Source organism: Porites lutea, chromosome 10, assembly GCF_958299795.1.
Source record: "Porites lutea chromosome 10, jaPorLute2.1, whole genome shotgun sequence".
In the NCBI taxonomy this organism is placed as follows: Eukaryota; Metazoa; Cnidaria; class Anthozoa; order Scleractinia; family Poritidae; genus Porites; species Porites lutea.
Window position 1 is genome coordinate 26,322,483 of NC_133210.1, and position 15,000 is coordinate 26,337,482.

Sequence of the window (15,000 nt, forward strand, 5' to 3'; positions counted from 1 at the left end):
CAGCGCCATGAAGTGCCTTAAATTTAATTACTGCAATTATGAAAGGTATCCTTTGTTCAATTGGTAGCCAATGAAGTTTAATAAGCAACGGCAGTAACATGTTCATATCTACTAGTAAGGTGAATAAGCCTAGCAGCACTATTTAGGACACTCTGTAAACGTTTCAAGATACATTTAGGCTGACCGTAGAGCAATGAGTTACAATAGTCGATCCTTGCAGTAACAAAGGCATGAATTAGAGTTTTATATGTATCATAACAAAGAAACTTGCGAATCTTAAAAATATTGCGTAAATGAAAAAACGAAGACTTGCAAACAGCAGTAACGTGCGGCAACATCGATAGAGAGTTATTAAAAATAACCCCAATATTTTTAGCAGTAGTTGAACAGTCAACAGTGTCAGAGGCAATCACCAGGTTTTTCAACGCAGGACGAGGGCAATAGGAGGATGAAAAAACTATGATTTCAGTCTTCCCAGTGTTCAGCTTCAGCTTGTTATTTAACATCCAAAGGTCAATATCTTTAACACAATCTTCAAGAGCAGATTTACATGTTGAAAAATCCTCAGGCGATGACGTTTCAAAAGATAAATATAGCTGTGTATCATCAGCATAAAAGTGATAAGATAGACCATGAGATCTTGCAATATCACCTAAGGGGGAAGTGTACAAAGAACACAGCAAGGAGCCTAACACGGAACCCTGAGGTACTCCATAACGTAAGGCATGCACATCAGAAGAGACATCTTGGATTCTGACATACTGAGTGCGATCAGATAGATATGAAAGAAACCAGTCCAGTGCCTGGTCACAAATGCCAAAACGGGTAGATAGTCTAGCAAGGAGAAGAGAATGATCAACGGTATCAAAAGCAGCAGACAGGTCCAATAGAACCAAAACAACAGATTTTTGATTATCAATGGACATAGCAATGTCGCTGTAGACTCTGAGAAGAGCCGTTTCGGTGCTATGGTGAGCACGGTAGGCAGATTGAAAGACCTCACACAGACCATTGTTGTCAATGTAGTCAACAAGCTGCAAAGCCACTACTTTCTCAATGACTTTGGACAAGAAAGTGAGGATAGAGATCGGCCGAAAGTTCTTAAATTCTTGATAATCAAGACTCGGCTTTTTCAACAAAAGACGAATTACAGCTTGTTTAAGTTCAGTGGGCATGACAGAGGTCTCCAAAGACAGATGAACAATTTTCCAGATCACAGGGCAAAGGAGATCAAGACAACCAAGGAGTATTCTAGAGGAGACAGGGTCAAGTACACAAGACTTTGATGCCAAAGGGTTCACAATCTGAAGTAAGGTCGAATATAAAGGACAGCTCAAACGATGGAGTCTAGATGTTGCTACTGTGACTTCATTAAATAAGTAAGTTCCCTGCATAGGGTTCGATTCCAGTTCATGTCGAATAGTAATAATCTTCTCACCGAAAAAGCCAATGAATCTATTTGCAAGATCCGCCACGGAAGAGCAAGATGGATACTGCGGCGCAGGACTCCGATGTAACAAATAAGCCTGGTGTAATATTGTGAGCGGACAGAGAGTAATAGCTCATTGACAATACGATTTTGTTCAATAAAACGCAGACGATCTTCGGGCAATCTAGTCCTACGCCATCTCCTTTCCAGTCGGCGACGAACTCTTCTCTCCGGTTTAATCTCCTCACTAAACCATGAAGCAGCGGGACGTATGGTAGCCATGCGCGATTTTAATGGCGCATGCTTATCCAAAACACTAGATAACTCCGAATTATACAAGTGAAGCAGCGTAAGTAAATCATTGGATGATTCAGACAAAAGAGGAGACATTGCAACATCTTGTCGAAAATGCTCCAAGTTGATGGCTTTTAATTTCCGACCACAAATACGCTTCCTTTAATTCCCAATTAGGCTTAACAAAACGAAGATCAGCACAAACAGTGTAATGATCCGATAACTCTGAGGAATCATCAACTGAAATAGCATTTAAAATGTATTCAGCATCACGAGTGATGACCAGATCCAAAGTATGTAAAGCTTTGTGGGTGCAACTACGAACATGTTGTTGTAAATCAAATGACTCCAATAAGCTCAGGAAATTAGCCGCCGCAGTATCAGTTGTATCATCAATATGAAAATTAAAATCACAAGCGATTACAAGTGAACCAGTTTTAGTGACATAGGATTCTAAAAGCGACGAAAATTCATTCATAAAAAGCTCAGTAGAAAGATTGTTTCCAGATGACGGTGGACGACGATAAACAATAAGGATGGAAACAGATTGCCAAAAAACCTTAACTTCACTTTCGATGGCTTCAAAGGAAATCAAGGAGTCCAGATAGACGATGATGATGTCTGCTTAACTGGCAACGAACTTTTGCCGCCTACGTGAAAAACGAAAAAAAAAAACAACTTTACAGCTTTAAACCCACAACTTCCTCTTTTACGTGTAGACTTGTTTTCTTCTTGGTCAGTTGAAGTCGCTTTTTGAAACGTTCTCTAGCTCAAATGTACCCTGAGAGGGGGAAAGGAGGTAGTGGAGTGAGGGAGATGGCTCCACTCTAGGAGGAGCCAAGTTTTTTGCAACGTAATTCATTGTAACACCTATTATACACAAATCGGCCGTTGTTATCTTTAGACAACAATTTAAAACGTTTGATCCCAATAATTTTACTCTGTCTCCAATGTTCTATTTCTAAAATGCGTGGCCCATAGAAAGAAAAGCTGTGTATACTTTAGTACTTTTCCACTATATATTCATTCATTTCCTTGATCGGGTCGGATCACAACTTACGTATTTCTTCAAACTACTTATTTAACTTAAGTAAACCTTCAAGCCGTTCCAGGCGATAAGAAGTGTTGCTTTAGACGGTAAATTTTACCGGTTACCACCTGATAAGGAGAACACTGAATACCTTTACCGAATCTATGTCTAAGCAGTACAACTCTTGCACGTAGCTTAATTGAAAGTTTTTACGGCGATCATCTGTAATTTTATTGTATATACTGCAAATATTTACATTTAGTATATACTAAAACAGTGGATAGTGTTCTTCGTGCGCTGTGATTGGCTACTCAATCAGTGAATATCCTGCACTATTCATCGATTCAAATCCAGTTCCTCCCAGTGAGCGACGCGTAAGTTGCGAGCAAAATGCCTTCCCGGTTTGCTGCCGTAACAAACAAAGAATTTTCACAACTAATCAAGCAAGCTGTTCCCGAAATACACTTTGTCTTTTTGACTTTTTCAACTTTGTCTTTTTGACTTGAATTTATCGATAAAACCGTTAAAAACGTTTTTTGTTTACAAATGCAAATTAAGCTTAAGCCTTGCATTACTTTATTTAGTTGACTTGTTCATAACAGCAAGTGGTAACGTTTGCGCATGCGTCAAACTTGCTGGGAAGCACTTGTTGACGGGAAATCGTAATGGCCGAAAGCCGTTCTGAAGCACTTTCAAGGGAGATTTTTTTGCATACCCAATCGACAACAGACATGTCTTATAGATTGGATACTTTGGCTAAGCCATGTTGAAGTGTCATGTATGGAAGAAGGACCATTTAGGTGGTTAATTTTCGTCCATTTGGCTCCTCTGATGAAGCAGATAAAGCGTTCACGAGGTCGTTTGTTGTGATATGTTGATTTGTTGACATTCAAGCGGTCACGGATTTCTGGGTTATCGTCCACGATCTGCAGAGCGGCCTAACATTTAGGTAAGATATACCCCTTGATTTACTTTGTGAAATGTGGAGCAGCATCATCGAATGTTATGTGTTAAAATTATAGCAGCCTGAATTCAACGTAATTTATGTGTGTTGGTATTTTTGTAGTATTTGACCCTGACCGTACAGCGAGATCCAGTGATATATCCCACACAAGCGACTAAACAGGTTAAACTTCTCTTTCGGTCACTCCGTATTTTCACTTTTAATGGTTAATTCAAAGGGGGGAAGTTCGAGTATTTTGATACTATTTGGCGGCATGAAATCAACAAGCAAATTTCCTACTCTTACAAGTAAGGCCATAGTCGGATGTTTCCTTCCATTTTCGAAAATTTGCTTTTCTGGTTTACATTGGTGCTCTGTGGCGATTACTTATTCTCAGAGATTAAGAGATCGAGGCGGTGGATGGTGAAATATTATTTGCTAAAACTTCGTTAAAGATGGACAAATTTTTCTTGTCCTTTTCAACCTTGTTTTTAGATTTTTCGTTAACATGTAAAAGTATATCGCAACAAAACTTATTTGTAAGAGCATTGTTTCGGAACACTCTTTCATTCTTGAATGTTTGATTTTGCATCCAAGGGGGGGAACACTGATGAATTTGTATTTTAATAATCATGCACTGTAAGCTCTCAGATTCACTGACAAGAACCCTCACCATCTGGAAGATTATTTTATTCTGATAATTATTCAATGATGATTTGTTTATACATACAAAATTGGCGCCTAAAAGAATTGTAATGTTATGCTTAAAATGTTTACTTAATGTCTTGAAACATAACTGAAATCAGTATAAAATATGAAAATACACATATGTGCATTCTTTTCCCTGCCCTACTATAAAAGTGATTTAATAAGTGTGATTTAATGCATTTTCATATGACCATTGCAATGTTACTCCCACTTTGACACTAGCACAAGTTCAAGCGCAAAACAATTCTTGCCCTTGTTCACCTTTGCACTTGCTGGACAGCCATTTCTGTTTGAAGTACAGACAACACTGGACATGAAATCCCTGTATTTGATTCCTTACGTTGGCATCCACATAAGAATTAGCTTCATCACATACAATGTATTTGTACGCTTACAAAAATCATAAATGTTATTATTCCTTTTCTATCCAAAAGATTTCTTTCCTTTTTGAATATAAATTTGTATCCATGACACTTGAGAAATCCTGAAAAAATATCTAAAGGGGTATCACTAGTTGTGGGCAACAACTAAATGCCATAGGGGTAACTTTTCACTCTCTGATAGAAATAGATCTTTTGATACTCTGGGTCTCATATATTCAGTGTTTGTGCACATGAATTTAGGAGCACTTGGCTTGCCAATGTCGGTTTGGCTGTGTATACACTGTAGTAGCGTATATAGGCATATATCATAGGCTGCACAAGTTGCAATTTATGTAAAATTGCCCCTGAAACAATCTCATTGATGCTCCTGGTGTCGCAAGATGACAAGTTATGTAAAATTTCATTTGCCTTTTTCCTGTTGCAGGAGCTCCCTATGAGATGCTCAGCACTAAACCTTGTTGATTCAGGTGATAGACATTGAGGACGACTGCATCGTCACATTTAAACCAGTCGCACTTTCCACTCAAGCCATAGCAGAGCTGGTACAAAATGGCGACTATCCGTTTTTTATTTTACCCTATGCTGTCGCAGAATGTGAAGGGTCTGTCACTCCATCCTGAACTGCGTCAAATAGCCTTGGTGCCCCAGAAGACACACAGACAAGCTTTAATTTTAATGAGTCATACATTGGCTCACTTGAAGCTACCATAAAGTCAGACTTTATAAATATCAGGCTTTAAGATCCTTATGTTCTCCTCATGTTGAAATTGAATGAAAAGGAAAAGTTAGAGCTAATTTTCTCTCATTTTCAATTTTTTAATCTTAGCCCAGATATGGGCTAGTCAAGGGAGCTAGGCATTATTAGTTATATCTTAAATAATTAACACATGTGCAGTAGAAAATACCAACAACAAAATTTATGAAAAGCAAAAATGAGTGCAAGCATGGAAGTATCAGAAGCAGAAAATTCATTTCAATGTCTCAGAGAGAAAATGCAGTTTTAGATATGACTATGATCTTTACTGTTTTAAGTATTTTCACTGTTGTGTGCATATTTGCAATTTTCTAGTATGTAGAAGTGTGGGGAGTAAAGGGAAGGATTTTTCATGGTTAGGGTTACCTCAATAAAACACATCTGCAATAGGAAACATCTTGTACCACACTCCTGTTTTGGCTCATCTAATTCTTTATTTTAGAAGTATAAGGGGCATCTTGGAGTAAAGAGCCTCCATATTACAAAATTCTGCCTACACCCCTGAATAAGTTAAGGCATCATATAGATTTAATAGATGTCATTTCTTGAGTTTGGGTCTTCAGTTTTATATCATCTAGTCAAAAAAGGAAACATACAATTTCATAGCCCTGGGTGGGATATCTTTGAGATTTTATCAGTCGCAGAATTAGGGCACTGCACCTGCTTTGGCCACTGGTGGTTAGGATGGGGTATCTCTGAAAAGTAATCACTGGCAGAATCACTGCACTAAGGTTGCACATCTCCGAAAAACAGGGCGTTCCTGAACCATAACTGACGTGAAATCGTATTATTGCAAGGGGATTGTCGCAAGAACTTCAGTTATGACTATATAAACAGACTAGCATTTAGAATTTTTTTTCACAGCGTTTTATTCAAATCGTAAGCGTCGGACGTTTTGTACTCGGTCACAACTTACATGAAGAGATTTTTTCCCAGTTATCCAGTGTTTAATAGAGGAGTTTTGCAGCTGTTACACAGAACCCCATGGACGTGTCCGCGCGCAAGCCAAAACAAGAAACAATAATCACTCATGGACCACAAACCGCGCAAAATTGTGAATGATCTGCGATTTATTAGCCATGAGACCAATCTAGCATATTACAAAGAAGACTTTGTCTTATCTGCACTCCACAAAGATAGAACAGATGACTAAGACGATGGTAATTTTTAAAAGAGGCGCCATTTTTCTTTGCTGCATTCGCTGCGATCCAATACCACCACAAACTTCCGTCCAGCGGCTCGCGCATACTCGCAACGTTACCACTTGCTGTTCTTGTTCATACATAAACTTAAAACTAAATTCAATCGTCTTTTTTACAGAATGATTTTAAATACACAAAGAATTCACAACTCCTTTTGAAGAAATTTCCCCGCAAGAGCTAAACAAATGCGTTCAAAAGTTTTATTTGTCGGCAAGAAAAAGCGACGACCGCGGCCGCTCCGTCATTGCCCGCCAAATTTGTAATCGTTGGCAACAGCGGTAAATGAGTTAAAGATCATCATTTTTGTGCTCAGTTATCTCACTGTTTTAGTATATACTAAAACAATTATTCACCTCAGTGTCGGTGGCTAGTGGTGGGAATTTAACCCGCCGCTAACGCGGCCTCGGTAAATACCACCACTAGCCACCTCCACTTCGGTGAATAATTGTTATATGAGTTATGAGTTAGTGGTTATTATATGATCATATTTATAGTTATAATTGTTATTACTAGTTATTATACTATCTTGGTATGTTCATGCAATTCAGCCTTGGAAGTGAGTAATTATTAAAACTATCTATCTATCTATCTATCTATCTATCTATCTATCTATCTATCTATCTATCTATCTATCTATCTACCACAAAATGTGGGTAACCCGAAGGAAATATGGAGGACAATCAATGAATTAACATATCGTAAGTGCACTAATAACTCTTCAATAAGTGAACTAAAAAGTGGTGATAATTCCTTCACAAAACCCGCAGAAATGTGTGAGATTTTAAATGACCATTTTACATCTGTCGGTCCAAACCTAGCCTCCACACTGCCTAGTGGAAATACAAGTTTTGACTCTTACATAAAGCCTGTTTCCACGACTTTTAATTTACAACATACCTCTGCCACTGAAGTTTTAAAGTTATTAGGTAAATTATCTCCGAACAAGGCGACTGGCCTTGATAACATCTCATGTCGGCTTCTAAAAGAAGCTGGCCCAATTATTGCCACTTCTTTAACCTGTATCATAAACAAAACCATAGATACTGGCCTCTGTCCTTCACAGTGGAAAATGGCTAAAGTATTTCCTTTGTATAAAAAGGATGATCGCACAGATGCACAAAACTATAGACCAATATCTGTCTTGCCAGCCATTTCTAAGATTTGTGAAAGGGTAGTCTACGATCAACTATACGGGTACTTAAATTCAAATGGCCTGTTAACAAAAAACCAGTCTGGATTTCGTTCCCTTCACTCTACAGTGACAGCGCTGTTACATTTAACAAATAATTGGTATCTTAACATTGACAAAGGCATGACCAATTTGATTGTGTTTCTCGATCTTGCCAAAGCCTTTGACACCGTTTCACATAATATTTTATTAAAAAAGCTTGAGCTCTATGGTCTGAAGGGTGTAACGCTCGACTGGTTTTCCTCGTACCTATCAAATAGGCAACAGCAGTGTATAGTAGAGGGCTGTGTATCTAAGCCCCAGTTGATAAGTTGTGGTGTTCCACAGGGTTCAATTTTAGGCCCTTTGTTGTTTTTAATTTATATCAATGATCTCCCTGGATGTCTTCTCCATACCAAAGCACACATGTATGCCGATGATACCACGATATATGCGTCCTCTGTATCCACTGCTGAACTATATGCCAAGGTAAATAATGACCTAACTCGCGTTAGGGACTGGCTTCTTGCAAATAAGTTAAGCTTAAATGTCACTAAAACGGAGTATATGTTCTTAACAACTACCTTCAAATTATCTAACTTAGGAAGAGACTTTCCAATTAAGATTGGCAACAATCATGTTAAACGAGTCCAAACAACAAAATATTTAGGAATTCACTTAGATGAAAATCTTAAATGGAACGAGCATGTTGACAAACTTTGTTCAAAAGTCAATCGATCCATCAGTGGTCTAAAACAGGCACGTGATTATGTACCATTAGATGTTCTAAATACTATTTACAAATCTCTTATCCAGCCTGTGTTCGACTACTGCGACGTTGTTTGGGACAATTTAGACCAGGGACTTGCCACTAGGATCCAGAAATTACAAAATCCAGAAATTACAAGATCGTGCTGCACGCATAATAACCTTTCAAGGTTATGACGTTCGTTCAGCACAAATACGAAAACAACTAAACTGGGAAGAGCTTGCCTCGAGGCGTCAAAGGCACTTAAGTCTATTAATGTATGATACAGTGAATGGAAATATACCTAGTTACTTAAGCGATCTTTTCTCGAATGTCTGTGAGAACAACCCGTATAAGTCTATGCTAAGAAATGCGGAATATAATGTTGTACTGGACCACGTTCCAAAAACAGAATATTATAAGGGGTCTTTCTCATACAGAGGAGGAATGCTGTGGAATTCTTTACCAAATGACATAAAAGCGTCCGAATCTAAAGCTATCTTTAAAAGAAAACTGGCTAGTACGCAGACAAACTGTTGACTATATTTTACTATATTTTATTATTTGTACATATTTTTAGTGTAGTTGTACAGTATTTACTTCTGTTTCTATACGGCTTTCATGTAAAGAAGTTATGTAACTTATGAAATTACCGTATTCAAATAAAAGTGAATCAATCAATCAATCAATCTATCTATCTATTTATCTATCTATCTATCTATCTATCTATCTATCTATCTATCTATCTATCTATATGAATAGCAGCTGTCACTCATAACTGTTAGTCTCCCACGCAGTGGATATTTGCATAACTGGTAAGAACGGCTCATTACGCAAAGACTACTCAGCTTGCAGACCTTCTTCGACTAGCCTCTTCTATTATCTTGTGACTTAAACGACTTTTTTTTTTTGCAGCATACAAGTTGTTACTCACCACTTGAGGTCCTTGACAGCTGGTCCGCTAAGCATCGAGCACACAAACAATCTACCTCTTGTTGTTCTTTGTTCACTGCCACTTTAAAAACTTCCGCTACAATTTCGTAAAAGAGTTACATTGAGAAAGGCTAACTTTAGTAAAATTGAAATCTGTAGAGTAAGAAAGAGCTTTGTGTGTTTCTCCTGCTGCAGAAACTATTGTTGGTTACCTATTAAGCTGTGATGTGGCTATTGTTCAGGTTCTTTTCAACCTTTCTTTTTACGTCATTTGGTGATCGCGCTCGTCCTCAACACCAAAAAACTGCCGAGAATTTAAATAAGTGCTTAATGTAAATAAGTTCTTAAATAGCCCCTGTTTAACTTAGCTAACGTTAACATAAACAAGGGCTATTTACTCACATCTTCCAAAGCACACTTGCAATTCCTACTCTCAGTTCAATTTATATCAGTGCAGATTTTAAATACTAATATCTGTGGAGTGAATTGACATTCAATTTCCTGATCAGCGTGGATAGATTTTTTCTTCTTCACAGTATTGATTTCTTTCATAAGGCTGTTAAAGGGCTTTCAACTGAGTCATTCCCACTGGTTTCAGTACTACGTAAAAAACGAAAAAAAAAACAGCTTTACAGCTTTAAACCCAAAACTTCCTCTTTTACGTGTAGACTTGTTTTCTTCATGGTCAGTTGAAGTCCCTTTTAATTTGAAACGTTCTCTAGCTCAAATGTACCCCGAAGGGGAAAAGGGGGTAGTGGAGTGAGGGAGATGGTTCCACCTTAGGAGGAGCCAAGTTTTTTGCAACGTAATTCATTGTAAGACCTGTTTTACACAAATCGGCCGTTGTTATCTTTAGACAACAATTTAAAACGTTTGATCCCAATAATTTTACTCTGTCTCCAATGTTCTATTTCCAAAATGCGTCGCCCACAGAAAGAAAAGCTGTGTATACTTTAGTACTTTTCCACTATATATTCATTCATTTCGTTAATCGGATCGGATCACATCTTACGTATTTTTTAAAACTACTTATTTAACTTAAGTAAACCTTCAAGCGGTCGCAGACAGTAAGAAGTGTAGCTTTAGACGGTAAATTTTACCGGTTACCACCTGATAAGGAGAACACTGAATACCTTTACCGAATCTATGTCTAAGCAGTACAACTCTTGCACGTAGCTTTATTGAAAGTTTTTACGGCAATCATCTGTAATTTTATTGTATATACTGCAAATATTTACATTTAGTATATACTAAAATAGTGGATAGTGTTTTTCGTGCGCTGTGATTGGCTACTCAATCAGTGAATATCCTGCACTATTCATCGATTCAAATCCAGTTCCTCCCAGTGAGCGACGCGTAAGTTGCGAGCAAAATGCCTTCCCGGTTTGCTGCCGTAACAAACAAAGAATTTTCACAATTAACCAAGCAAGCTGTTCCCGAAATACACTTTGTCTTTTTGACTTTTTCAACTTTGTCTTTTTGACTTGAATTTATCGATAAAACCGGTGAAAACGTCTTTTGTTTACAAATGCAAATTAAGCTTAAGCCTTGCATTACTTTATTTAGTTGACTTTTTCATACATAAACTTAAAACTAAATTTGATCGTCTTTTGTACAGAATGATTTTAAATACACAAAGAATTCACAACTCCTTTTGAAGAAATTTCCCCGCAAGAGCTAAACAAATGCGTTCAAAAGTTTTATTTGTCGGCAAGAAAAAGCGACGACCGCGGCCGCTCCGTCATTGCCCGCCAAATTTGTAATCGTTGGGAACCGTAAATGAGCTACAAATCATCATTTTTGGGCTCAATTATCTCACCGTTTTAGTATATACTAAAACAGTTATTCACCTCAGTGTCGGTGGCTAGTGGTGGGAATTTAACTCGCCGCTAACGCGGCCTCGGTAAATACCACCACTAGCCACCTCCACTTCGGTGAATAATTGTTATATGAGTTATGAGTTAGTGGTTATTATATGATCATATTTATAGTTATAATTGTTATTGCTTAACAGTTAATGAATGAGGCTGAGTATCTTATGAAGAATTATGGAGATCGAGGATGGTGTTATCCGTCGAGGCCGTAGGCCGAGGCGGATAACACCCTCTGAGATCTCCATAATTCTTCATATGATACGAAAGCTGAATTCAATAATTGTTTTATTATTCATTCAAAATAATTCCTAGTTTAAAAACATGGCTAAAACATGCTTACCTCCATCGATCCATCGATGTTAAGTTCATCTTCAATAGTGCACGTTTAGGTTTGTCCAGCTCCGCAAATATTCTCCAAATAGCAGATGTCGCCATTCGACTTGTCTTCTTGCTGTTCTTACCATGTTTTTAGCTATTTTTTCGCCTAGTTCTTACTCTTGAAACAAGTGAAATGACCGCCATTTTTGTTTCCACAACCAAAACAACTCAACCTCGTCCCCAGGTCTTCTCGGTTAACGGTGCCTTAACCTGCACGAACGCTGCATTTTTGACGTCATTTCCTCGTTAAACACAGGATTCTTCCAAATTTGGTCATCAGTAACTGGTTATGGTGAATTAAACAGGTGCTTTTAGCCAATCAGAATCGGGACAATATTTTGAATGAATAATAATAGTTAGTATATACTAAAACAGTGGATAGCGTTTTTCGCGCGTTCTGATTGGCTACTCAATCAGTGAATATCCTGCACTATTCACTGATTCACCTCCAGTTCCTCCGAGCGAGCGACGCCAAACTCGCGTAAGTTGCGAGCAAAATGCCTTCCCGGTTTGCTGCCGTAAGCAAACAAAGAAATTTCACAACTAATCAAGCAAGCTGTTTCCGAAATACACGAAGAAGGTGACGAAGTTCGGATTGGAAGTTTTAACAGGTAAAGCTTTGTCTTTTTGACACGAATTTATCGATAAAACCGGTGAAAAAGTTTTTTGTTTATAAATGCAAATTAAGTTTAAGTCTTGCGTTAATTTATTTAGTTGAGTTGTTCATAAATAAGCTTAAAACTAAATTTAATAATCTTTTTTTATAGAATGATTTTAAATACAAAAAGAATTCACAATCTCTGAAGAAATTTTCCCGCAAGAGCTAAACAAATGCCTTCAAAAGTTTTAATTGTCGGCAAGAAAAAGCGACGGCCGCGGCCGCCCGGTCATTACGCGCCAAAATTGTAATCGTTGGCAACAGTATTTGAGTTAAATATCGTCATTTTTGTGCTCAATTATCTCACTGTTTTAGTATATACTAAAACAATTATTCACCTCAGTGTCGGTGGCTAGTCGTGGATATTTACCTCACTGCTTCGCAGTTCGGTAAATATCCAGGACTAGCCACCTCCACTTCGGTGAATAATTGTTATTTATTATACTATCTTTGTATCTTCATGCAATTCAGCCTTGGAATTGAGTAATTATTAAAACTATCTATCTATCTATCTATATGAATAGCAGCTGTCACTCATAATTGTTAGTCTCCCACGCAGTGGATATTTGCATAACTGGTAAGAACGGCTCATTACGCAAAGACTACTCAGCTTCCAGACCTTCTTCTACTAGCCTCTTCTATTATCTTGTGACTTAAACGAGTTTTTTTTACAGCTTACAAGTTGTCACTCACCAGTTGAGGTCCTTGACAGCTGGTCCGCTAAGCATCGAGCACACAAACAATCTACCTCTTGTTGTTCTTTGTTCACTGCCACTTCAGACACTTCTGCTACAATTTCTTAAAAGAGTTACATTGAGAAAGGCTAACTTTAGTAAAATTGAAATCTGTAGAGTAGAAAGAGCTTTGTGTGTTTCTCCTGCTGCAGAAACTGTTGTTGGTTAACTATTAAGCTGTGATGTGGCTATTGTTCAGGTTCTTTTCAACCTTTCTTTTTACGTCATTTGGTGATCGCACTCGTCCTCAACACCAAAAAACTGCCGAGAATTTAAATAAGTGCTTAATGTAAATAAGTGCTTAAATAGCCCCTGTTTAACTGAGCTAACGTTAATATAAGCAAGGGCTATTTACTCACATCTTCCAAAGCATACTTGCAACTCCTACTCTCAGTTCAATTTATATCAGTGCAGATTTTAAATGCTAATATCTGTGGAGTAAATTGACTCAATTTCCTGATCAGCGTGGATAGATTTTTTCTTCTTCACAGTATTGATTTCTTTCATAAGGCTGTTAAAGGGCTTTCAACTGAGTCATTCCCACTGGTTTCAGTACTACGTAAAAAACGAAAAAAAAAACAGCTTTACAGCTTTAAACCCAAAACTTCCTCTTTTACGTGTAGACTTGTTTTCTTCATGGTCAGTTGAAGTCCCTTTTTGAAACGTTCTCTAGCTCAAATGTACCCTGAGATGGGGGGGGGGGGGGAGGGTGTAGCGGAGTGAGGGACATGGCTCCACCCTAGGAGGAGCTAAGTTTTTTGCAACGTAATTCATTGTAACACCTATTATACACAAATCGGCCGTTGTTATCTTTAGACAACAATTTAAAACGTTTGATCCCAATAATTTTACTCTGTCTCCAATGTTCTATTTCCAAAATGCGTGGCCCACAGAAAGAAAAGCTGTGTATACTTTAGTACTTTTCCACTATATATTCATTCATTTCCTTGATCGGATCGGATCACAACTTACGTATTTTTTAAAACTACTTGTTTAACTTAAGTAAACCTTCAAGCCGTTGCAGACGGTAAGAAGTGTTGCTTCAGACGGTAAATTTTACCGGTTACCACCTGATAAGGAGAACACTGAATTATACCTTTACCGAATCTATGTGTAAGCAGTGCAACTCTTGCACGTAGCTTTATTGAAAGTTTTTACGGCAATCATCTGTAATTTTATTGTATATACTGCAAATATTTACATTTAGTATATACTAAAACAGTGGATAGTGTTTTTCGTGCGCTGTGATTGGCTACTCAATCAGTGAATATCCTGCACTATTCATCGATTCAAATCCAGTTCCTCCCAGTGAGCGACGCGTAAGTTGCGAGCAAAATGCCTTCCCGGTTTGCTGCCGTAACAAACAAAGAATTTTCACAACTAATCAAGCAAGCTGTTCCCGAAATACACTTTGTCTTTTTGACTTTTTCAACTTTGTCTTTTTGACTTGAATTTATCGATAAAACCGTTAAAAACGTTTTTTGTTTACAAATGCAAATTAAGCTTAAGCCTTGCATTACTTTATTTAGTTGACTTGTTCATAAATAAACTTAAAACTAAATTCAATCGTTTTTTTTTTACAGAATGATTTTAAATACACAAAGAATTCACAACTCCTTTTGAAGAAATTTCCCCGCAAGAGCTAAACGAATGCGTTCAAAAGTTTTATTTGTCGGCAAGAAAAAGCGACGACCGCGGCCGCTCCGTCATTGCCCGCCAAATTTGTAATCGTTGGCAACAGCGGTAAATGAGTTAAAAATCATC

At 37.7% G+C, this 15,000-nt stretch overlaps 1 long non-coding RNA gene across 1 annotated transcript; it reads left to right on the plus strand.

Annotated features, from left to right (window-relative positions):
* The first annotated feature begins 3,354 nt into the window (after nt 1-3,354).
* On the plus strand, nt 3,355-5,935 carry LOC140950996 (uncharacterized). Its single transcript, XR_012167232.1, has 2 exons — nt 3,355-3,702; nt 5,212-5,935. It is a non-coding gene; the product is annotated as an uncharacterized lncRNA (long non-coding RNA).
* The last annotated feature ends 9,065 nt before the right edge of the window (nt 5,936-15,000 follow it).